This window comes from Ixodes scapularis, unplaced genomic scaffold (genome assembly GCF_016920785.2).
Source record: "Ixodes scapularis isolate PalLabHiFi unplaced genomic scaffold, ASM1692078v2 PGA_scaffold1__304_contigs__length_218370807, whole genome shotgun sequence".
Classification (NCBI taxonomy): Eukaryota; Metazoa; Arthropoda; class Arachnida; order Ixodida; family Ixodidae; genus Ixodes; species Ixodes scapularis.
Genome location: NW_024609846.1, coordinates 183,322,627 through 183,348,568, shown reverse-complemented (window position 1 = coordinate 183,348,568; position 25,942 = coordinate 183,322,627). Strand labels below are relative to the sequence as shown.

The following is a 25,942-nucleotide window of genomic DNA, read 5'->3' as shown; positions in this document are numbered from 1 at the left end:
AATTATGAGATGAAGTAAAGTGTTGTCCACTTACGCGTTTTCTCTAAAAATTTTCTGCACAATCATAGCAGAAATAAAATATTCCATATGTACTCTTCAGAAATTATGCATGGCCTGGTCGCAGGGTTAAACTTAAAAACTGGATTTGATAGTTTCCTTTAGCGTGTGGACTATCTTGTAGGAGTTTCGTTCCATGCATGCTGTGACCAGCTGTCTCAAGATCGATCGCTAATGCGCCCTCATAAATTCGTAAGAAAAGTTTTTATTCGCATACGAGAACACAGCAAATATTTATCACTGCTTTTGCAGCCGTTTTAATGCCACATCTCGTTCAAGTGCTTGCCGGAGCTAAAACTTTACAATCACTCAATGAGCAACAAAAAGCGTGGTTGATGACTTTGAAGTTTGAATTTCGAACAGCTCCCTTTAGACAGCACAACACTGCTTATAATTTAATAACTCTAAAAAGTTTCACCACATAATTACCGTGATCCCCATAAGAAAAACCGAAACTAAGACCTTGGTTTCCTGAGATTGATATATATATATATATATATATATATATATATATATATATATATATATATATATATATATATATATATATATATATATATATATATGTATATATATATATATATATATATATATATATATAATCTGATCAATATATACTTGGGCAGGATCGCCATCGAGATTCTGCTTTGATCATGTTTTCCTGTATTTTTGTCTCTTTGTGCACATTTTAATTTACCCGAATCTCGTACTTTACTTATGGGAAGTGCATATCAGGTAACCTTGACTTTGGGTTATGTATTACTAAATATTTTTCAAATTTTTGTTTGCGCGTACATCTATATGTAAATAATGAAGGTCTTCCTTAGGGGGCATGGCACTTGTACATCTATATGTAAAAAGAATGGACCTTTGCAGCGTTTCTCCTTCATTATATGATAGGCCACGCAATTAGTGTGTCATTTGAGTATGGATTTATATAGCGCAAAATAAAATTGCGGCGATTTAATTGGCGTACCCCAAAAAGGAGTTCTTCCCTTTTTGGGGCACGCCAAATATGTCGATCCGTTTGGGTGCCAAAGTTGTCCATCCGTTTGGATCAAACGTGATTATGGGATACCGGTACCCTTTTGAAACGTTACCCGTTTGAAACGGTACCCGTTTGACAGGGATGCCCGCTTGATACAGGTGCCCCTTCAACCTGGCACGTGACCACACGTTTGAACATGCCATTCGGATATGCATATTATGCGTTAGCCCTAAATGGGTATCTTCTGGAAGGTTGGCTATCTTAAACCTATTTAAAACGTCCCGAAACTCATAAACTTATTTATAACATGGAGAAAACACATAGAACAAATGTGCTCGCGTAGGTGCTTGCAAATGGACATGAAAACAGACACATAAGATTGTTTCAATATTCCTCGAAGCTTATTACAACCTCTTATGCAGACAAGTACAAACGTGCAAGTGATCTGTGAAATGTGAGAGGCACTCTAAGCTTTTATACAACTGAGAAGATTTCAAAGGAAGCAAGAGCCGAGGTAATTCTAGACTATAAAGGTAGACTTTCGGGGAAATTATTCCCCCGGACGCCCCGAGAATAGACGCTGCATAATTCTATAGATAATCTGGAAGAGTACGCGTAGAAGAACGGTCAGTCGTAGCCAACAAGTAATTTGTAGTCCACTTACCATAATAATAGCGGACTTGAAAGATGTAATCTTTGATATATGTCGACACGGTTAGAGCAGGACAACCACAAAAACACAAAAACGAGAGGGAACGGCTCGTTGGAAGTTTCGACACGATGCGGCACACAAGCTGTCATTTGCCGAATCCAACCAACTCGTAAGAATTCCTGACTTCTTTGAAGAATCGCTTGTTGCCGATATACGTCTAGGACGTTTCGAACACTGATAACTTTGGTGCACATCGAATACGTTGTCGAGAGACATTCTAACAAGACCGCAGGGTTAGGCGACAGATCGAAGCAGGTAGGACGAGCGAAGTTCGAACTGCAACTGAAAACAAGCAGACAAAGAAAAAAGCGGCTGCCAGGCGCGCCCTTCCAGAATCTCGATGCTATCGGCGAGTAGCTCGCGCGCTGCTGCGGCTCACGTGACAGAGGTGACAAGGGAGGAGGGAGGGGGCGCGGTGAAGGCGCAGGACACCTTGACCAATACCACCTAGAAGACAAGGCCTGCGCATGACGTTTCGTTAGTAGATCCCCGACCCGCCCCAAGCGGCAAACACGCCGAAGCTTGACGAGAGTAGGGGCCGCGTCGCAACTACGTCGCATTCACTTGCGACCGCAGCTGTGTGCGTGACTGCTGAGCGCGAGCTGATAGCGAGCTTCCAGTGCATTTGCGACGTGCACGTGAACGCTCCCTCGGCCAGGAGCGCGAGCTAGCACGCGCTCCTGGCTTCGAGATTCGCATTTCTAGCGCGCGCGCTCGTTCTGCGGTAGAACGCTTCGAAGCAGCTACCCGAGGTATAAACAGCGCCCTCGAAAATGGCGTCCAGTGTCAGCGTCCAGCGTCCAACGAAGGGCTTTTCAGCCCTTCGCGCAGCAGTAAGGCAATTTCGCTCATGCATTTGGCGCTCCACGTGAACGTCTAACTTCGTCGTATGCTATACACTCGGCGTGAGCATCTGTTTCATTATCTGTTACACAAACCACTGAAGCAGGCGATGGAGCAGACGATGTAGCAGACGATGTTGCTCATCCGGGCTAGCTAGGGGGCGCTGAGGGGATCTACTAGTGATGACGTTTAGAGGAGGAAACGCGCAGGCCTTGTGTTCTAGGTGGTATTGCCTTGACAGCCTCGCACCCTCTCCCCGGGCATTCTTGTAAGACGTGTTTGTAGCATCGGAAAGCAGGCGCGCGCATTTCAGAACGCTCGAACGCTGGAAATGGAGCCGGCCAGAAGCTCTGCTTCGCCCGAGCGAGGAAAGTAGTCAGCGCGAGCTCGTAGTCTGACTGCTGCAACGGCGGGCGTGCTTTCGCAATGCTCGATGTTCTTGCAGCCGCGTGTTCGCTCGCTACCTTCGCTGCATCTTGAATTGAAGTGAAACGGAGTCTAGAAGTACATTCTTTCACGTAGTCGCGTCTTCTGCGGGAGAAATTCGAGCTGAATAAGTAAACTGAGGCAACAAAGAATGACAAAGTTTTGAAGTTCTGTCAAAAATATCGGCCCACCAATGTCGCGCATTTAGGTAAAAAAATAATGTTAGTTTTAGTTGCAGTATAAGCGAACATCAGCGCAATTAATATAAATATAATTACTTACACGGACGATTTGAAATCGATGAACCGGCGCTCCCAGCCTTCCAGAAACTTTGGCTGCCACGGCTGAAACAGGCGTGCCAATGCCGCCGACCTGTGCGTTTAATATCAAACGGGCTCCGGAGAGCCGTCTCTTTCCTATCGTTTTTTTTATTTTTTATTTGTACGATACTTATGTACCCTTGGTGTTGAGGTTGCGAAATCTTGTTTGCAGTCATGATTTGCCACTCGTGGCAAGTAGAAAAGCTCAAGTCAATTCAGAGGGTTCACGCAATCAAAAAGAATATTGAGTTTTCTTTCTTTCTTTCTTTTTAAATGTTTGAAGGTTTGCTTAAGAGCCTCCTATTTCAGATTTGATGAATAATCAAGAAGCTTAATTAAGACGTGTCCCTTTGCGCAGGACAATGGGAGTACGAAAATGCTAGGCATCTGTCTCCACACCAAACAGACTGCGCCGCTGAAAGATGAGAAGGAGGGATCACGGGGGTGACGGCAAAGTTCCGCCTGGAAAGACATATTCTTTTTCATTGAATGATACTCAATAACAATTCGGTCGGGGTTTTTCCCTCCCTCGTCGCAGCGCATATGTTACTTGTTAGTTGACAGTAATAATGTACCCTTTAAACTATATCAAACTCTCCTCTCTCAAAAGTCAAGTCCTGGTCGGTAACAAAACAAAAAACGATGGGTTTCTGAAAGCCGCAAAAAAGGCAAAGCAGCCATTTATACAACTATTGTCACTGAGAACTTAATAAACTCAAGGAGGAACTTGTTATGTTCGCGCTTTTTTATAAGCTAACGAGCTTACTATATTCGGAGTGATTATAAAACGCACAAAACATGCTATCCCATGCGTTTTTTGTTTTTTTTTAACTGCGAGTGATTTATCATTCGACGACGGAACTCGCAACTGTATTCTCCGCACAAGGAGAAAACGCTTTTCTTTTCCCGCTCAGATTGGAGGATACAATGCGTGGACACAGGAGAAAGCCTTTCTGTCGACCCAACAATTTTTTCCAATTGAAGCTCGGTGCCATGAATTACAATGCAGAGCGCACGTTCCTCCGTTTTTTTTTTTTTTTTGCAGCGTTTTTGGTGACGTCAGTACGTCGACGATTAAAAGACTGTGGGTAGACCTCAAGGCACCTTGCTTTGAGGTCTACCCACTATCCTTCAATCAGAGCCAATCTGAGCTTGGTGTTCTGACGTCACCACAACCCCTGCAAAAGAAGCAGATGAACTTTCTCTCCGCTTAACCCTGAGCAAGGGGGAGGTAAACTTGCTTGCCATATTACCTTCCAAATCGTAATTGTGACTAGATTAGGCCCTTTATGGCGACAGTTTGGAACGTTTGAGATTGCCTTGCCCCGGAAGGTCCAAAATTAGGGAAGCGTATTTCGACATTTTCTGCGGGAAAATTGTTTCATTGTTTGTTCGCGGAACAATTAGATGCAGTCGTCGTGAGCCAATCATCCGCCGTTGTTGTTGAACTTTTAGAGCAAGAATCATGTTTCTGCCGCACTCCCCTCCTGTACTAGTTTTTTTTAACCAATTTTGTGGTACCGAGTATCGCGGTAGCAAAAAAAAAAGCAACACTAGTAATACCTTTAGGGAGTCAGGCCGTTTAGCACACCGGTTTTGATAATGTCTCATTACTTTTTTATTAGAATGCCTGCATGACTAGGCACATCAATTGAGGAATCCTGCCATCTGATAGGGCCCCCTGATTATCTGATTGTAACAATCGTTAACAACGCATTTCACGAATTATAACACCGTCATATCTCCTGGCCACGGTGTACTCCTGGGTCATTGTAGTTGAAAGAAAACAGACAAACCAAATCTCTTTTAGAGTAAGTGTACGAATGTGGTTGGTTCTAGTGAGTAATGGCACTAAATAAAGGTTCCACACGAATTTTACAGCAGGTGGGAAACATATAATACTATTTTGAGATAGCATGTTTTAACTGGAAGAATTTGTGGGGAAATGCAGAAACGTATTTTAATAAAAAAAACTGCAAACATGAATTTTAAAAAAATATGTTTTGTGTCCCCTGTGCCGGCTTGCTAGATAGAGCGTCTCAGCTGAGACGCGGGGGAAGAAAGCACTGCCCAGGCCAGCGCACGGGCTGAGCGGGACTCAAAACGCGTCTCAGGACGCTGGCGCACCCCATCCTTTGCAATGCATTTTGCACCCAGTCTTGGCTGAGACGCTGTTCTAGCAAGCTGGGCCTGGTGATGCGGCTGAAGTTCGTGCACTCCTGCCACTAGTAAAATACGTTTGTAAAAATTAAAAGAAGAACACTGCACTTCAAATGTTGACATTCTTTATAAGTTTTACTCCAGGCTAAATAAATTTTGCCTGAGAAAGAGCAGGGCGACACGAGCGAAGAGAAGCACTTCCGCAAGTTGGCAGCACCCCGTAGTTTTTTACCTACAGTGTGACAAATTATAAAAAAATATCAGTCTAACAAATACTAGAATATTTCGAAAAATTACCTCAAGATAAGTTGTGAAACAAAGCTTTCTTTCCTCTTATTTTATATCTGTGTATAACTGAAAAGAGCTCAGATATTTTTTGCATCGCATTTGACGATGAGTCAAGATAAGTGGGTTACATTTAGGATTCCGTGTTTTCGGAGTTCATTTGTCGTAAAATTCGGAGTGTTTTTTTTTTTTTTGGTGTGTATTTATTTTTCGGTGAAATTGGGGGGTTATCGGAGCTGGTTTTTGCTAGATTCCCAATTCCTTAAAAATAGTAGTTTATTTTACTGTGTTGTTATATTTAAAATAAAATAAAAAAATAAAATCCGGGTACTATGACCCGTTGTCTTGACGTGCTAGCAGGCAAACCCCTTTTGCTAATAGTTATAGATTTCAAAGAAAACTTAAGTGGCATGACCTCAGGAACTGTGACCCGGTGCTCTTATGAAGTGTGTTTCTAAAACATCACCTTTTTGTTTTTGCTTTTTTTATTCTTGTGACCTCAAAATTCGGAGCGTTTTGGGTAAATTCGAACTGGCAGAAAAGTTACCCGCGAAAGATTTTCTGTTTTTTTTTTTTTTCAGATTTGCCCCAAAACACGGACATCTAGTTATATCTCCAGCTCACTCTATTCAAACAATATCTCCTCTAAACACCATATACGCATCCGACGTGTGTTGGGGAAAGTACCTAAAAAGTACTTGAATTAAAGTACAAAGTTAATGTGAAGTTATGTACATCAAGTAATGTAGTAAGTACACCGGGCACAATGTACTTGAGGTTATTACTATAATGCAATTAAATGCAAAGGTGCAAGCGAGCTGGACAAGAATGACGAAATTAATCCCTGGAGAAGGGGAACAAGAGGGACAAAGGACAAACATAAATCTCCAAACACAGCTAGGTGACTGGTGAGCGACCGAAAAAATCCGCCTGGTCCGGGGATCGAACCCGGAACCTCTCCATTACAAGTGGAGCGCTCTACCAACTGAGCTAACCAGGGGTTAGACGTCAGTAGAGCAAACGGGTTTTATCAGCTGCCACCAGTCGAACACCAACAAGGGTGAACATATATATTACTTCACCCTTGTTGGTGTTCGACTGGTGGCAGCTGATAAAACCCGTTTGCTCTACTGACGTCTAACCCCTGGTTAGCTCAGTTGGTAGAGCGCTCCACTTGTAATGGAGAGGTTCCGGGTTCGATCCCCGGACCAGGCGGATTTTTTCGGTCGCTCACCAGTCACCTAGCTGTGTTTGGAGATTTATGGTTGTCCTTTGTCCCTCTTGTTCCCCTTCTCCAGGGATTAATTTCGTCATTCTTGTCCAGCTCGCTTGCACCTTTGCATTTAATTGCATTATAGTAATAACTTTAAATTGCAAGCTTCACCCTTGTTGGTGTTCGACTGGTGGCAGCTGATAAAACCCGTTTGCTCTACTGACGTCTAACCCCTGGTTAGCTCAGTTGGTAGAGCGCTCCACTTGTAATGGAGAGGTTCCGGGTTCGATCCCCGGACCAGGCGGATTTTTTCGGTCGCTCACCAGTCACCTAGCTGTGTTTGGAGATTTATGTTTGTCCTTTGTCCCTCTTTTTCCCCTTCTCCAGGGATTAATTTCGTCATTCTTGTCCAGCTCGCTTGCACCTTTGCATTTAATTGCATTATAGTAATAACTTTAAATTGCAAGCTTCACCCTTGTTGGTGTTCGACTGGTGGCAGCTGATAAAACCCGTTTGCTCTACTGACGTCTAACCCCTGGTTAGCTCAGTTGGTAGAGCGCTCCACTTGTAATGGAGAGGTTCCGGGTTCGATCCCCGGACCAGGCGGATTTTTTCGGTCGCTCACCAGTCACCTAGCTGTGTTTGGAGATTTATGTTTGTCCTTTGTCCCTCTTGTTCCCCTTCTCCAGGGATTAATTTCGTCATACTTGAGGTGAAGTAATATATATGCAATGTGTTTTCAAAGCAAACTACAAGTACTTTTTGCACAATCCGTTTTTAGTTCTCTTCCTATATTTTCCCCGCGAAACGGATACTTAAAACAGTAAGCTCGTTACCACTATTATTTTATGATGGCCGTTCATTTTACTGTGCATTGTTTTTGGGTATGCATTCCTACATCGGTTAATCGGGGGAGAATCAGTCATTTCTGGAAATGGAGAATATTAGATAACATCAAGTAGCCACAGTGTAGATGTTTTACTCTCGTTGACGAACAGTTGGACTCAATAAACTTGTAAGGCACTTACCTATTCAAAAGGCATCATGTTGTGATTCAAAAACAATGCAAAAGTTTGGGAATGTACTTTGAAGTCGGTAGTTGTACTTCCCTAAAAAAAGCACCGTAAACATACTTGAATTAAAGTACAAGTGCATACTCGGAAGTTGGACTTTAAGAAAAGTACAAGTTTGCTTTTTCTAAGCGTAATTAAAATATTACTTTAAGTGCAACGTACTTCACGTACTTCCCAACATTGGCTAAAAGTCTGAATAGGTTTATCACAGTGAGCGACTGGAAGGCGTTTTAAAATATTAGAGGGTTTGCATTTAAGCTATATAATTTTTTCACGAGACTGTACACCCCCCCCCCCCATCCCCCCCCCCCCCCCCCCAAGGGGCTGGATACGAAATCATAATGGCAAAGTCACAATCACACCCAAATTAATATTACGCGCCCAAATTGTTCTTATTACTGTGCTCGACACCGTTGATTACAACCTGATAAAAGCTTCTGCATTTTTATTGAGCAGAAAGGAAGGGGTGGACGGCACTGCCATGTATTTCCTACCTAACCGAACACCTGCTGACGAGCATACCAATTCTCAACCCGAGCTATAAAGAAGAAGCATAAGGAGGAGCCCTCATCTCACTCTGTTCCGGCACTAACGAACTGCGACTTGAGTCAATGAGAACATCCTGCCAATTGTATTCCCCTTTGAAGGGCCCCTAGGCTCGTGTTCCTGATTGCGTTTCTCTTCCTTTTTTCCCCAACTCTTCGCCTCTTCCCTTTCTTCCCCTCCCCTGGCGAGTGCACCCTGGGGCCCTTGGCGTGACGCCGCAGCCGTGCCGGGTATCCGTAACGAGAAAGAGTATGCCTGCTGTCCGGAACCGTACATCGACATCACGTACACAATACACATCCGGGGCGGACTCTGTACTACGGCCTCAATCTCGTCATCCCCTGCGTGCTCATCTCCTCCATGACCCTCCTCGGGTTCACCCTGGCTCCCGACACTGGAGAGAGGCTCACCCTGGGTAAGTTCCCACTTTTCCTTCCTCCCCTACTTTTGGTGGGAGCGGAAATTCGTCGTTGTCGACTGGTTTCCCGGTTCACTGACGGTTAAGCTCCCCAGATTTTCGCTAAGGCAACTTTGCTTATAATCATAAACAGCAAAATATACGGAAGGTGAAATATAAATGGGTACTGGATTAATTCCTCCTTGACAAAAACGCAAAAATAAGATTATTGTAAAAAAAAAGGATTTCAGTTAATTAGTGTAAAAGGGTGGTAAAAAAAGCCTTCGGATATCTGGTTCTTCCAGCCAGCCTTTCTTTAGATTCCTTAAAGAAACAGCAGCGGCCAATCTGCACCCTCGAAGGAACATCACAAGACGTCGCAGTGTCAGCAGCGTTATTACATGCAGTAACCGTGGGCTGCGAAGTCATGGAGTGATGTCACGTCATGCTACAAGGGTGCGTTACGTCAGGTTACGTAACGTAACTTCACGTGACGCCACCACTTCACACAGTGATGTTAGGTTGCCATACTGCACAGATCTGCGTATAGTATATCGGCAATACATTCTGCATACCGGAGCTCTTATCCGGCAGATCAAAGGAGCGCAATCATTTTTAAGGCTTCTGTTTCTTGGACCGAAGCTCTCTTTTATACGAAATTGCTAATGTGAAGTCAACCTTGATGTGTGTGTATGGTCTGGCACTTACATATGATCAACTAACAATACTGACCACATTTCATCAGAAAAATCGATTATTTCCAGAACAGCCTTCGGCCTGAGCTTATTTTCAGAATCTCCCAATGTAAGATATAAAAATGTAAATTAGGCTCACACTACTCATATAAAATTTCACATTTGTCTGCCAAGCAATATGCCTTGGAGGTATAAGTTTTTCGACCAAATCGAACTGCTTTTCGAATGTCTTTTATTGGTCTTTCAAACAAAGTTCAGCCAGCGATTGCAAGAACTTAAATTGAAAACGTATGAATCCTACGTGCCTAATAAAACCAGATATGCTTAGAGAAACCAGCGACCAAATGAAGCTACAGAACTGCAATACTTTCTGGCCACATTATTATTTTTTTTGCCTCAAGAATCGTTTGTGATTTCAACGTGCTTTAAATGAAAACATTTTTTCACGTAAAAATAAAAAAAGCAAATGATCCTTTCTTAGTAAGGATAAAATGAAAAAGCGAAACTTCCAGCTAAAAAAGAAACGAAAAAAAAACGAGGAGGAGACTTTAAAGTAAAATAACGAGAAGGCGCTTTTGTGCTCACATCAAAACCACGCGCGCTCAAAAAACTTTCTTGCTCCAGAAAGCCTTTCGCCAATCCACGACCAAAGCTGAACCTTTTAAAGCATCGATAGGCAAGCAGCGCGGCAAATACATATAGCTTAAAACAACACAGTTCCGCGTGCATACCAAGCAAGTCAGGATCCGTTAAAACCAAGTGCTCCACCCCACCCCCCGTCAGCGCCCCCTTTAGGTCACAATGTGCAGCATAAAAATAAAGACGGGCGCGTATCTTCCATATCTTCAATACGAACGCTCGAAAGAGACGTGAAGTGTAACGAAGCTAAGCGAAAAAGCGCCAGGCGAGTAAAGATGCATTTTCAATTTCCTGAATACATTCCGCAGCTCGGGGGATCCTCACCAACGCGTTCGATATCTTCTGCTCAGAGTTGACTTGAACTGGTGGAGAAACAACGCGCGTTGCGTACTCACCTTTTTTTTTCAAAAGGGATGTTTTCTTATTTATTTTTTGTATCCTGACTTTGCGACTTTAGTGTTTCGTGATGTGCAAAAAAAACAAAAAAAAACATCGATACCTCAGCCCACAAACGCATAGAAATCTCGACGCAGTTCGATACCCCTGAACGCAGGAAAACAAATGATTACAATAAAAAACGAGGCTTGCAACTGAGACTAGAAGAAAACCGTAGCTCTATCCGGATTCCAAGCCTTTCCAGGGGAGCAATCAAAGACCTAGATTATTACGTTAAAATGTGGTACTCTAAGGACTGCTAATACAAAAAAAAAAATTATAAAGAGATCATTATATCATTGATAACGCGACGTCACAGTACACGACAGGTCAGAGGAACAAGAATCTACAGGCACCTTGGTCAGTTGCTTTGTTATTTTGGCGACGTAACATTTTAAGCTTTTTGCTACATGTACCCTTTTTTTTCCTTTAGATTGTATTGTGCTGATTTCTTGTGTTCAATTGTTGTATTTTCGCCTAATAAAACATCTGAGCACCGTAAAAAAGAGTATCTGGGAGCTTAGTTCCTGAACGTACTCGCACCGCAGATTGCTGTACTTGGAGCGAAAACCCACGTTGCAGGACCAAGGCATCTTGAGCTCAATCACCAGCCCTGTCCGTTTAAATCTTAATGAGAATCGTTCCGGCGTGCGGTCCTCCGATCACTAATGCATGAGTACACGCCCAAGACGCCAGACTAGCAGTCGTACTGCACTGGCTAATTGTATTTCCTACAGCGTGGACCATTGTCGTCATACATGCACAGACCGACCTCGCGTTCTCCAAAGAAACAACACTTTAGTTTCTCTGCTTTGTTATCGAGGAGCACATTATGTTCTGGGATTGCGGTTGACCGACAAGAATTTATATGAGTTTCTTTTAATTTTTTTTTTGCATTTAATACATACATATTAAATGTAACGTGGAGAAGTCTGTCAGCCACAAGCTACAACTCCAACGAGTCAGCATTAAATTTCAAGCGTGAGATTATAACCCACGAAAAACCCTAAAACTTTTTCTTTCTTTTAACAGACTTCAATATCAATGTCGATGACTCTAAACATTCCTCTATCTGGGCGACAGCATGTCGGAGCAATCGCAAAGTCACTCTAACAAAGCCTAGGACCAAATATAGACAAGAAAAAATAAAACTTAGAAGAAAACAGCAACTGACAAAGGCTTGACGGCTAACATCGAAAGGCCATCAAGTCTTGACCAAGTCTCCAAATCTGTCGGCCGATCCCAAAAGCGTAGCAACAGCTGGTCGGTCCGAACTGGGAGAAGTCGTAAAAAAGGAGTGGAGCAGGCAACAGAAAGACCTGGCTTCCTCTATAAAGCTAATTGAACCCAAGATCACACAAAGAAGGCAGAGAGGTGATCCGGCAGAGCTCCGTTTATCGACCACTCTCTCGTTCACCTGACTCGTGGATTTTGGAGGGCTAGGAGGTTTTGGAGAAACGTCGAATGGCGGTGCCGCTGCACTCGAGTGTAAACCGCCCAAGGCGTTTTCTTGTTGCCACACAAAAAAAGAAAGAGAGTTCCTCCGCAATTCCGTGTAAACCGACCAACGAGTTGGAAGTCACGCAGATAAACTCCCAACGATGAAGGTCCGAACAAAGAGAACAGAGTAGGATTCTAGATCGAGATGCTTCCGAAGGTATATCTATAGTCTATATTCCGTTTCAACTAAGAGACCGGCCGCAGCCAAATGCTACACTCAAAAAAAGTCTGTGCGTCTACTTTCACGCACAACACTCGGAGAGCCTATCACCTCAACTTACGGAGGCAGCCCAGCGAATGACGATGCCGAAACATATGTTTAGACCAAAAAAACAGTCTGAGTTGTGACATTAAGGAATGCAAAACGTCACGCTTGCGTTGCTTAATGTCACAACTCAGACTGCTTTTTTTGGTCTAAACATATGTTTCGGCATCGTCATTCGCTGACCTGCCTCCGTAAGTTGAGCTGATTGGCTCTCGGAGTGTTGTGCATGAAAGTAGACGCACAGACTTTTTTTTTAGAGTGTAGCATCCGAGAGAGCTAATCAAGTAGCGCCAAAAGTGCGCCATCATGTCGACGTCGGCCTACCAATCACGCTCAAAGAAAAAAACCTGTGGGGTCATGCGGTTTTTACTGCACGTAATTGATTTGATCTGGGATAGCAAACTCACAAAAACAAAGAGTAACGAGCCACATGCATCTCAATATCACTTCGCAGCCAATGGGATTGCAGCATTATACCCAATAAGAACGCCGACGGACCAATCACAAAGCAAGAAGCGTGATTAACATAAGAAACCGCTCCCTTCTTTTATAAGCTGTCAGTGACTAAATATTTTTTTTTCCTATCCAGGTGTGGACAAGTGGTACTACGGGTTATAATATCGACGCGTTCTGTCTCTTCGATGAAAATGTCCCGTTCTATTCTCGTTATTTGTTTTTTTCGTGCATCAAATCTATAAAAATATTGATGAGCCGCTTAAAAAAACACATTCTTGAGGGCGGATGTCCAGGATTCGGCTGAGTCATAAGGTGTTTTTTTTATGAGGAGGCTAAGGGTACCATTAATACATGATTTTAAAAATATCCGCTAATGGGCGCGGTCGTAAAGCGCAGCTTTTGTTAATTTAATGGCCTTCCGGGGCACGTATCGCGTTTCGGATGCTTTTAATCCCTAGAATAATTATAGTGTTTCGTCGCAAATTATCACGCTACTCCTATTACTACCTTTCGTTCCCTGGCCTGCAAGATATAGGGTCCGTGAAACCTAAAATTTTAATGAATAAGATCCGGAATAGACGAAATTAAAAGAGGGTGAAAACGAAATTTCGGCGTTCCCGTGTTGGTGCCATTGTCGCGATAGTCTCAAACAACGCGCATTATAGGCGTTGTTTGAGACTGGGGCTACTAAAAAGTAGCCCCAGAAAGTAAGGCTGTACGGATTTTTTAGTTTAACTTCCTCAAGATCTCAAGATCCTCAAGAAAGATGTTATAAGTGTTGGCACGAGCGACGTCTAAATGCCGTTATATCAATTACAGTCAACTCAAGCTAAATTAAAATTTAACAAAAAATTCTCTGATAACTTGTTTTTATTTTTACTTTTGATGTCCTGTCAGGTGTTCCCCAAGGGTCTGTCTTGGGACCCCTTTTGTTCTTGATATATGTCAATGACATAGCTGACGACCTTAACTCGGGTGTGACTGTGAAACTTTTTGCAGACGATTGTGTGATTTATACTACTGTCATTAACACCTCGGACCAATTATTGCTTAACGAAAACTTGTGTAAAATTGCTGACTGGTGTGAGAGGTGGCAGATGGTTATAAATTACTTGAAAACATGCGCTCTTACGATAACACACAAGAAATCTCCTCTCGAATATACGTATCATGTCCGCGATAAACTCATTGAATCAGTGAATGACGTAAAATACTTAGGTCTAACTATTAACACGAAACTTAGCTGGGACACCCACACAGACAATACTTGCGCCAAGGCCTACAAAAAACTGTGTTTTTTAAGAAAGAAATTGGGAGCGTGCAATTGGACTGTAAAACTTTCAGCCTATAAAGCCCTAGTTCGCCCAGTTATAGAATATGCGTCAATCGTGTGGGACCCATATTTAAAGAAAGATATAGAAAAAGTGGAGAGAATTCAGCGACTAAGTGCACGATTTATTTTTTCTGATTTTAGGCGCCTCTCCCCGGTTTCTGAAATGTTGAATAGAATTGTTCTAGAATCTCTCGAAGCCAGGCGGAAATTTGCAAGATTAAGTTTTTTTAATAAAATTTATCATAACGAGACTGGCTTAAGTAAAGACTTGTATATTCAGCCACCTCCTTAGCGCTCAGCAAGGCTAAACCACTCAAAAAATGTTAGACAATATGCTCCTAGAAATAATCTATTTAAGTACTCATTTTTTGTAAGAACCATTGAAGACTGGAACTCACTGCCGTCAGACTGCGTGAACGCTTCAACATCCAATAGTTTTGATTCCTTTCTTATAAACATGTTGTAACCCTCTCCTGCTAGGATGGTGGAAAACCATCCGCAGTATTTCCTAAATAAATAAAAATAAAATAAATAAAAACAAAAATATCACAATCATGTGTATAACATACCATCGAAATTTTAAAAACTTCCCAGAGAAATTAATAGCGGCGCACGGAGACACCGAAGAGCACTTTGACATCATCAGTTGTTAAACATAAAACTTAGAATTTAACACTCTCCATGTAAATATATTTAATGGCACGCTGACAAGGAAAAATATCTCCGAGAAAAGTTACATTTTTTTTTTTTCACCTTTATTTTACCGTATGTTTCAGCGACCATCGGTCATACTTTTCCCACGAAAACTGGCCTGAGAAGAAAAAAACGATCGGGGCTTTATTCGTCACTGTTTAGCGTGGTGCATAGACTTTCAGACAAATGAATTTTTTAATTATCACTGTATACTTACCCTTTTTTTTTGTTAGTAAATATCAACCTATGGCTTGAATTAGAAACTTGCTCAGTGTTACCGGAAACGACTTAATCAGAAAATTTAGAAGTACTTGAAGTGCGAGGAAGGCGTGGTGGTGAGGAAAAATTGCAGTGTGGGCCAGAGTGTCGAACCGATATTTTTATTGGTTCGGTTCGGGTTCGGGTTCACGGCTTTCGGTTCAGTTCCGGTTCAGTTCCGGGGCGTAAAAAATAACGGTTTAAACCGGTTCGAACCGGTTTGAACCGCTAAATTGAGAATATATTTTCCGCGTTGTTCTGTCAATAGGCGCTATTTAGACCGTGAAACTAACTACTGTAAACGATCTGATTTTTGCGAGGACCTATTTTTGAAAATTTCGCGAATCGCCTACAATTCGCGAAAAATGGGTCCCGCGAGCAATTTCGGTAAAATGTAAACATATTGAAATTTATATTGAGATTCCACCGCGTCGAGAAAATTACAACCCGCGAATTATTCCAAAACTTCAGCTTTGACCTAAATCGCGAAATACTGAGCCCACGAAAAATAGTTGTTTACAGTATATAGTTTTTTTTTATTGTTTGTTCAATTCAGTTTTATTCTCAGGTACCAAAAATATAAAATTCTGTTATTTATTCCTACACAACAAGAAAGGAAAATCTACATTAACATACAAAACGTCGTGTTTATACGACTCAACATCCCTTCGTTTACCAGAGTCACATATATTGTACCTGAATCGAAATGTTTTCGGAAGTGAAGTAGGTTGCCTAAAATACCCGTGATTGGTAAAACTTTGTATCGCAGTATTAGATGTTGAATCGTAGTTTTGCCCTTGAACTAAGGAATTAATTACAGTGAATACAATCATGAAATGGGCACCTCGTCGCCATATATATCATGAAATGTGTTTTACGGAATACGTTTCACAATATATATATGATGACGAGACGACTGAGCTTAAGGGAATATAATTTTCAAAATGTCACGAAAGTCACGGGACAAGTCCTTCCAGTCTATATTTTATAGGAACACTAAGCGACAATCGCAATGCTTGTTTTTCTAACTAGCATATTGTTTGCTCTCAGCACCATGATGCGGGCGACGAATCATGCGAAAAGGAGTGGCTGAAATTGTTCACTCTAACCTATGAGCACCTTAGTACTGAGATCGAATCTGACCTAAAACAATGCTTACCCATGTGAACATTTTCTTATATTGGATAAACTGGCATAGCCTGGATGATGAGGTTTGCTCTTGACAAAATGCAGGTCAATTTAATTTGCAAATAAGCATCACCCTCGCTAATTGATGATTTTTGCTAAATAGAACAAAGTGGTATTTCATGCTCTACTCAATTCGGAAGCTACCTAATTGGACACTTTCCGAGAGTTTAAGTGTGCAATCGTCATAGTTCCACCATTCGTTCCAGTAAAAAAAGGTGATAGTAAAAACACATGAAAAACGCGATAATAAACTTCTATATATTCGAGAAGTTATATATGCGTGAGGAACACATATAGTTATTTAAATTAGCTTCAAAATAATGAAAAAAAACATTATTTAAATCTTTTCAAAATCACCTATAACGTGTCTATAGAGGATAAAAGCGCCGAAAAATATTTGCCGAACATCTTTCAGATAATTTAAAGGCGCATTTACTTATATATCTTGGAGGTGAGAATCTTCTATTTATGCTGCCAAATCTTCAGACAGGAATTAAGTACATTTTTATTATCATCGATAAATTTGACTTTATGAAGTTCACATAACCGCCTGAGACCGACACGGAAGGACGATACTCGAAAATACGCCAGCTGTTGTGTCTTCGGCAACGTGCTTTTGTTAGCTGTTTTGCAGTGTAAAATAGTGGGTTGCAGGGCATGCCAAAAAACACTGTGGTCAGATGATATATCGGAAGGCAAATACACGAAATGTGCGGAAATAAGGAGATGACACGCAATTTTTTCTAAATAATCCCTTACACAACGCTTTACTGCAAAAAGAAATGCATAGAAATGCATAAAATGATATTCCTAATTAAACATAGATTCCGCGAAGGGCAAACAAAGATTTTTTAGAATCCTAATATAAATCACTTTTGGGCATCAGCTTGCCTGAGCTCGAAACGTCGCGGGATACTACCTCGGGAGGCTAATGTTATCTTAGGTTTTACGTGCACTTGTTTTGAGACCTTACTTCATGACTCTGTTCTTTACCAGTCATGTGCTCCAACATTTCATTAGGCTGCCGTATATCATCGCGAGACTACTATAAATACTACACAACTTTACACATTGGACGTCTACTGCTGGTGTTGCGAACGTCGCACTTCACCAGAAAGCTGAAGTATTTAACATGGTTTGCACGTGACGTAATCGCACTAGATACTGGTTGCCATTGCGAGTTGTTCTTGCTGAGAAAATCAAATCCGGTTTGGAAAAATGCACGCTGCAAAAGTTTCGCGCTCAGTGCAAGCTATGTATTTGAGAGGCACACATTTTTCTTGTTGGTACATCGTCGTTAGGCACGGCGCGAGTGTCTGGCACGACGAAAACGTGCTTTCTGGCAAGAGTGTTTTTACAAATAAAAGTTGTACCAACTACCCATCTGTCACGATCGTTTCCAGGCCACGCTTTCTAGTCTGCGCCGAAAATGTGGGGCAGAGGAATCTTTACGACACAGTATGCTTTAAAACTACCGCCCTCCCCACTCCCTTTTTTTTTAGTTGCTCCTCAAGATACTTTTTATTCCTCAGGGATTGCCTGCTCCGTATTGAGTGGTGTTCACTCGACAATTATATTTGTGTCACTTGTTAACAGTAATTCTTCCTTGCTTTAACTTTGCACCAAACTGTGAAGGTTAAACAAAATACAGGGCGGTCGAAACTTGGAGAACTTGAGAGCGACACTCCTGTGAGACTTAGAGCGGCTGCCGACGTTCGGCTATCCCCGTGAGGCCACTAGGATCTTTCTTTTCAGGTATCCCTCCCGTACACACTAATAGTTCCATGTAACGTCCGACTAATGCGTCACATTTAAACCCTTTAACACTTCTATTCTCGGGACAACTTTCTGAGGCAGTTCAGCAATAACGAAAACATGTTTGGGAGCCTCAATGGTGCGCATACATGTAAAATGGGTTGTGCAGCATCTTTTTTTCTTTTTACCTTAAGTTCAATAAATACCGCTAAGTTGTAATCCTTGACGTTGATAACTTGCAAAAGCATCCATTAGTTTGCCCCTCCGCGAAATGGCAGACAGTCGAAAGAAAGAAATGAAACAGCTTTCCCCTCCTCAACTCACAATTAGAACTATCAGCCACGTGATCTGATCCTAATATATATACCGTCAGTGTTTATCATAGTCATACGCAGGGTTGGCAAAGCAGAGAGCATGGGCTGATCTTCAGATATAATTTTAGTTGGGCTATAATGCCCGAGCCCCACTAAAGCGACAAACAGAAACAAACGACAGCGACTAGCCTTAAACCAGAGTATTTCGCGATTTGCCAGGCTCCGTAGAATAAAGAAGGCTATGCTCAAACACGAGTATCATGCACACGATGGAACCATTTGCAGGATTGTAAACACTCGTGCTAACTTCGCGAGCACCGAACAACTCAAAGCCGTATAAAGGTACCATCGCGAACATGCTGCATGTGTCTGAGGCTGGTCGCTTTCGTTTGTTTCTGTTTCTAGCTCTAGTGGGACTCGGGCCCATCGTAATCTTTGAGTTGAACACGAGCGTTACCCGAATGTTTGGCGATACTGGTTGTCATGAACCAGAGCATTTGAATTGGGATCATGACAATCGGGTACATCATGGTGTCACGTGACTCTCAGTACGAAGTTGTGATGTCATGTGACGTCACGGTATCAACGACGTTAATAGATCTAGCGACGTCCTCAATTCGAATTGACTTAACGCGGTGAGTCACGTGACGTCACGGGGTCACGTGATGTGACATTACTTGACAGCATGTCTTGACATCATGACGTCACGTGACATTGTGACACATGGCTAATCATAGTGCCAATAAGAAAGCGCCGCAAAAAACCAGGATTTATTATACATTGCAATTCTGTATATGACGATTCGATCAATACGTAGAGGAATACACGTGCCAATAATAATAAACTTGTAATACTAACAAAAAAAAATACCGTAAACCGTTTTGAACCGGTTACCGTTATATGTTTTTCCGGTTCAGTTCCGGTTCAGTTCCAAGATGGCGGCGAAGATTTCGGTTCGGTTCAGTTCCGGTTCGGCTAAAAATAACGGTTCTGTTCCGGTTTTCGGTTCGGTTCCGGTTCGACACCCTGGTGTGGGCTGCAGGAGCAAGGGTGGCGAAGCGAACGTGCGGGTGATGAGAAACAAAAAAATCATGCTAGGGCGTCAAAATCTAATGCATTTTCAAGAACTAGAAACACAAGGCAGGCGCTACAAATATTGATAAATTGACCAATTTCGTAGCTTTCGACGATTCTGCTAAGTTTCTAATTCGACCGATATGTTCATTTTCGGTAACAAAATGTAGCTAATCCTTCAAATATCATTATAACCTTAATTATCCTAAACACTTTGCACCTCAATAAACAGCCTTGTTGACATTGACCCTCACGGCACCTATCTTATTTCTGTGCAATGCGTAGTTTTCACCCAAACAATAATTTGACCTATGTTCGGTTAAACACCCGGTATAATGTCTGAGTGTCATGGCGTCTGGCAAAAGGTAGCTCAAAAGAGACCTACATTGTATGGAACGAGAACACTGGTAGGCCTCCGTCTGCCCTAAACTAATTTAGAGGCTACATGTGGTGCATTTACGACATATTTAGTTTTTTTTCGCTGATTTGCAAACTTACGGCAAAGCTCCATGCGGAAGGTACTAACTTCCGCCTATACAATAAGCAATTAAAATGCAGATGGGAGGAGAGATTGCATTTCAACATATAGTTATCGTTGAAGTAGCTTAAGGTCCCGAACGAACGCCCATTTTCGAAATTTTGCCTGCCTCATACTTTTCCCTTTTTTTTTTTCACCATGGGTGGGCGCTTATTGGTGAATTTACGGTAGTAGTTCCACTACTATTTCCTTAGTCGTGAACTGTGAGGTTTGTGCTTTTTGTGCGTGCTAACACGACATTCCTTTCAGTGGTGACGATAGTGAGGTATGTATCATAGACGTCATTCCTCACCCGATATGTCCTCCCGCAAACGCGCGCACAGGTGTAACCATTCTGCTGTCCTTGACGGTGTTCATGCTGCAGCTTGCCGAGACCATGCCTCCCACATCGGACGCCGTGTCCATTATAGGTGCGCCGACTGACTCGTCCACCATTCTTCGGGGTTCGCTGCTCGTCCTCTCACCGTGCTGCCCTGCTGCCTTCACTTTTGACATGATTGTTTCATGGCTCATTTGAGTTTTGATGTTGGCGGTGTGTGTTTGTTTTTTATGTTTGAAGCGTTTCTTTGTACAAGCCCGTTTTTTGTCTGCGTAGCTGGGAATGCTTTGCCCTTAGAAATGCATTGGGTTCTTATTTTGATCTTTGTCAAACGCCTAGAATTCCTAAGTTGGCTGTATTCAGTACGTTTTTAAAGGTTCCCGAGTGCGCACTTCACTGAAGAGTAGACAGGTGTCAAAAACCTAACGCCCTTAGAGTAAACAGAGGCAATGAACAAGCGATACATCCGACGCGAAATTCAACCCTATTTGAAATAAAGGGTACAAATATAATCATGAGCAGGACAAAACAATAGAAGAGTCATTTCAAGTCGTAGATGCTAATTATCCGTCTCAAGTCTTCTTTATGATCGACTGGAACCCAACGGATCTGGACTTTGGAAATCGCATCCAAATAGACGTAGGATGTATTTAGATGGTATGTTAATGAGGACTATTAGAAAGACAGGTTTTTCGGGGGGGAACACTCTAGTCTCGATTTGTCGTTCAGCAGTATTAAAAGGTCACGGTTTACTTTGGGCGATTTAAAAATACGTCGCTCGAGATTTCAACTCGTTTCCTTTTGAAGGTATCGCGCAGCTCGATAGGCGCAGCGGAAAAGTTCCGAATATAACATTAGGCACGTCGTAGTTTAAACTCCACTTTATATATATATATATATATATATATATATATGTATGTATATAAAACCCTTGGTGAAAACAGCAACAACGGACGATTTATTCTTTGACGTTTCGGTCGGTGTCCGGCCTTCTAACGAAGGCCTCACTCCGGCCGAAACGTCGAAGAAAAATCGTCCGTTGTTGCTGTTTTCACCAAGGGTTTTTTCTTCTCAGTTATATACACACGCCTTCGGCCTCCCACCACCATGCCCGTTAGATATATATAGATGTCCTGTTTCTAACGCTGAGAAATTTATAAAATGCGACGCTGCAACACAAATAATCATAACGTTCCTGATACCGTGAACGATTTCGAAACAAGAAATAGCTGTTCTGAGGTCAGAGAATCCCCACGGAGATCGTTCAATGTCTACATCTCGTTCAGCGCCACACACACACGCACACACGCAACAGCCGAATTCAGACGTAGCAACCCTCTCGTGCTGGGCACCGAGAGCCCCTTCGATTCCCGTGAGAGGTTGCGCAGGTGCAGCGCGACCGACTATTCTACCTCCAAAAAATTCCCGCGGGGACGTTCCATTTATGGTTAGGCTCAAAGGAAAATGAAATTCTGCTTTAGGAATACTTTTGTGCCACGGTGCGGTTTTCTAGAAACTTGGCCATTCCTAAATTTGCAACGTGGGTTAGAAACCTTGTTTTAAACATACAAACTCCGTACACGAAGATCACTTGAGTGCTGCCGATTGAGACAGTCCCTCTAATCCTGCAGAATGTGCTACTACCATTATGTACCGCCACAGTAATTACTGTCTATACTCCGTTTCAAGCTAATCGAGAGCAGCCGAAGGTATACGAACAGATGAAACCAATCAAGCAGAGTTGAAAATGCACCGTCACGGCGCTTGTCGTTTTTGTGTGCTTGCGACCCGCTAAACCAATTAAGATTGAGTGCTTGTGATCGGCTAAACATATCAAAATTAGTGCTTGCGATTGGCTAAACCAATCAGGAGTTAGTGCTTGCGACCGGCTAAGCCAATCAGGAATTTGCGCTTGTGACCGGCTGAACCAATTAGGAATTAGTGCTTGTGACCGGCTAAAGCAAGCAGGAATTACTACTTGCGACCGGCTAAACCAATCAGGAATTAATGCTTGCGACCCGCTAAACCAATTAAGATTTAGTTCTTGTGACCGTCTAAACCAATCAGACGTAGTGCTTGCGACCGGCTGAACCAAGCAGGAATTAGTACTTGCGACCGGCTAAACCAATCAGGAATTAATGCTTGCGACCCGCTAAACCAATTAAGATTTAGTTCTTGTGACCGTCTAAACCAATCAGAATTAGTGCTTGTGACCGGCTAAACCAAGCAGGAATTAGTACTTGCGACCGGCTAAACCAATCAGAAATTTGCGCTTGTGACCGGCTGAACCAATTAGGAATTAGTGCTTGTGACCGGCTAAACCAAGCAGGAATTAGTACTTGCGACCGGCTAATCCAATCAGGACTTAGTGCTTGCGACCCGCTAAACCAATTAAGATTTAGTTCTTGTGACCGTTTAAACCAATCAGAATTAGTGCTTGCGACCGGCTGAACCAAGCAGGAATTAGTACTTGCGACCGGCTAAACCAATCAGGAAATAATGCTTGCGACCCGCTAAACCAATTAAGATTTAGTTCTTGTGACCGTCTAAACCAATCAGAATTAGTGCTTGCGACCGGCTGAACCAAGCAGGAATTAGTACTTGCGACCGGCTAAACCAATCAGGAATTAATGCTTGCGACCCGCTAAACCAATTAAGATTTAGTTCTTGTGACCGTCTAAACCAATCAGAATTAGTGCTTGCGACCGGCTGAACCAAGCAGGAATTAGTACTTGCGACCGGCTAAACCAATCAGGAATTAATGCTTGCGACCCGCTAAACCAATTAAGATTTAGTTCTTGTGACCGTCTAAACCAATCAGAATTAGTGCTTGCGACCGGCTGAACCAAGCAGGAATTAGTACTTGCGACCGGCTAAACCAATCAGGAATTAATGCTTGCGACCCGCTAAACCAATTAAGATTTAGTTCTTGTGACCGTCTAAACCAATCAGAATTAGTGCTTGTGACCGGCTAAACCAAGCAGGAATTAGTACTTGCGACCGGTTAAACCAATCAGGAATTTGCGCTTGTGACCGGCTGAGCCAATTAGGAATTAGTGCTTGTTACCGGCTAAACCAAGCAGGAATTAGTACTTGCGACCGGCTAAACCAATCAGGACTTAGTGCTTGCGACCCGCTAAACCAATTAGGATTTAGTTCTTGTGACCGTCTAAACCAATCAGAATTAGTGCTTGCGACCGGCTGAACCAAGCAGGAATTAGTACTTGCGACCGGCTAAACCAATCAGGAATTAATGCTTGCGACCCGCTAAACCAATTAAGATTTAGTTCTTGTGACCGTCTAAACCAATCAGAATTAGTGCTTGTGATCGGCTAAACCAAGCAGGAATTAGTACTTGCGACCGGCTAAACCAATCAGGAATTAATGCTTGCGACCCGCTAAACCAGTTAAGATTTAGTTCTTGTGACCGTCTAAACCAATCAGAATTAGTGCTTGCGACCGGCTGAACCAATCAGGAATAAGTGTTTGCGACCAGCTAAACTGATCAGGAATTAGTGCTTACGACCGGCTAAAGTAATCAGGAATTAGTGCTTGCGACGGGCTCAACCAATCAAAAGAAATCTAAAAACCACGGCGCGTTCACTGTTCGTGACTCGTTTAACCCGTCATAGCAAAAGCACAAAGACGACGAGCGCTTCTTTTTTTTTTTCCGAAGTTGCACGAGCAGTCATGTGATTTGACGGAAAGCCGTTACCCGCTTTTGCAGGGGTCACCATTTTTCTGTCGTTGATGGTGTTCGTGCTGATCATATGCGACAAAACGCCAGTCACGTCAGACGTCCTGCCGCTCTTAGGTGCGACTCAGTGTCGTCCTGTGAGCTTACGCGTTTAACTTTTTATTCTTTTTTTTTTCGTTCTGGAGCGAAGTTTTGAGTGTATGCATTGTACAGATCGTATCACGTATTTCGAGCCGAGTGTTCGCTCGCTGTATTAATATTTTTTCTTGAGATATTTTTCACTTGTGATACTCCTGCCTGCGTCCTTCCCTTCCCTACATGCACTTTAAATCTGATTACGATAAATTCGCGTCCGCACTCGAATAAACTATAATTCTAAATAATACGAGCTCCAAAAAAAAGTACATATTTATACTTTCAATTATGACTCTAATTTTGAAGAATTGTACTTATAATTTCAATTATAACACTGCTTATGCATTTACTGTTTAGGTGCCGAGGTAGCATTCATGACTGTGTTGTAATAGCCAATGTCTACTTGACCTTTTCTTTTCGTGCTAATCTATGAGCTAAAAACAAATCTAATCGGCGGGTTATTTTCAGTGTAAATATCTATTTACGCTCGCAGGCGTACATAGTTTGCAGTGACACTTGGTGTGATTTTCGGGCCCGTCATTTGATATTCTGTATACGTAAACGTTTGATAAACTGCATGGTCCTAACCGTAAAATAAAATCTTTCCCATAACTTACAAAGAAAGAATATACAAAAAATGGCAGTAATTAGCCATATTAGGCTAGTTACCTAAAATGAAAAACAGTTTTTTTAAAGAATTTCTTTTAGTTTACTGGCTTTTATTAGAACGTCATGCACCAAGCCATCCATGGAATTTTTGTGGTGATAAGATACAAACTATGAATTAATGCCAAGAGCTCTTAAGTACTTACCAGTTCAATTTAATTGCCTTATTTTGTTATTTCCATTCAAATGATTTGGCGCTCGGTTGAAAAGTGCAACAGTTTGTTTTATATTTAATAATGAAAACTATGCCACTTTACACGGTAGAAAAAAGCTCACGGATATTCATAGCAAAAGGAAAAGCGCGAGGTTAAATATCTATTGTCGCCTGCCGCGCAATTGTCGGTACATCACTCTGCATTCGAAGAATTTAAGAAAATAATATGCAAGTTCCAAAATGTGCACAGAGTATAAGCTCAATACTTTCAAACTCGTGGCTCCATGTCGCTCTTTGACCAATTCTCATCCACTGCACTGAAATTGCCGATTGAGGCGGACTAATAAATGTTCTCGATAATTTAATATAACCGAGGCGTTAGCATAAATGAACATGGTTACGTAAATCTAATATATTTGACTGACGTAATGACAAAAATACCAACATATCGAGTTAAAGCCCTTGGTTTTAAGAATTCACGCTTGGGGAGGTTCATTCAATGTAAACCAAGCTTTTCTGGCGTGCTTCGCTCACTTGTAAATTGCTGCTTTAAATTTATCTAAACTTCGACGAATTCATCCAACAAAACTTCTTTGAGAATTTGTTTTCTTATTCTTCAGCTCGATAGGTCGAAGTGTACGGCACGCAACACGCCTTCGAGTCGATATTTGCTACATGTACGCCACTAGTAACTCTTGCGCTTGCTTCCGTGGCCAAACTTCTGCTGTAAACAGGAAAATATGATCCATAAAACTTGAGTACCACCAAAGTGCGTTATTGAACAACGATCGGCAAAGCTTCTTTTTTC

The 25,942-nt window shown here is 42.2% G+C and overlaps 4 non-coding genes and 1 pseudogene across 4 annotated transcripts; 4 read left to right on the top strand and 1 right to left on the bottom strand.

Moving 5' to 3' along the window:
* The window catches only part of LOC120840859, a 120,287-nt pseudogene that overhangs the window by 89,346 nt on the left and 4,999 nt on the right, over positions 1-25,942 (top strand).
* Trnat-ugu lies at positions 6,719-6,791 on the bottom strand. The gene has a single exon. It is a non-coding gene; the product is annotated as a tRNA-Thr (tRNA).
* On the top strand, positions 6,934-7,006 carry Trnat-ugu. Its single transcript has one exon. It is a non-coding gene; the product is annotated as a tRNA-Thr (tRNA).
* Positions 7,236-7,308, top strand: Trnat-ugu. The gene has a single exon. It is a non-coding gene; the product is annotated as a tRNA-Thr (tRNA).
* On the top strand, positions 7,538-7,610 carry Trnat-ugu. The gene has a single exon. It is a non-coding gene; the product is annotated as a tRNA-Thr (tRNA).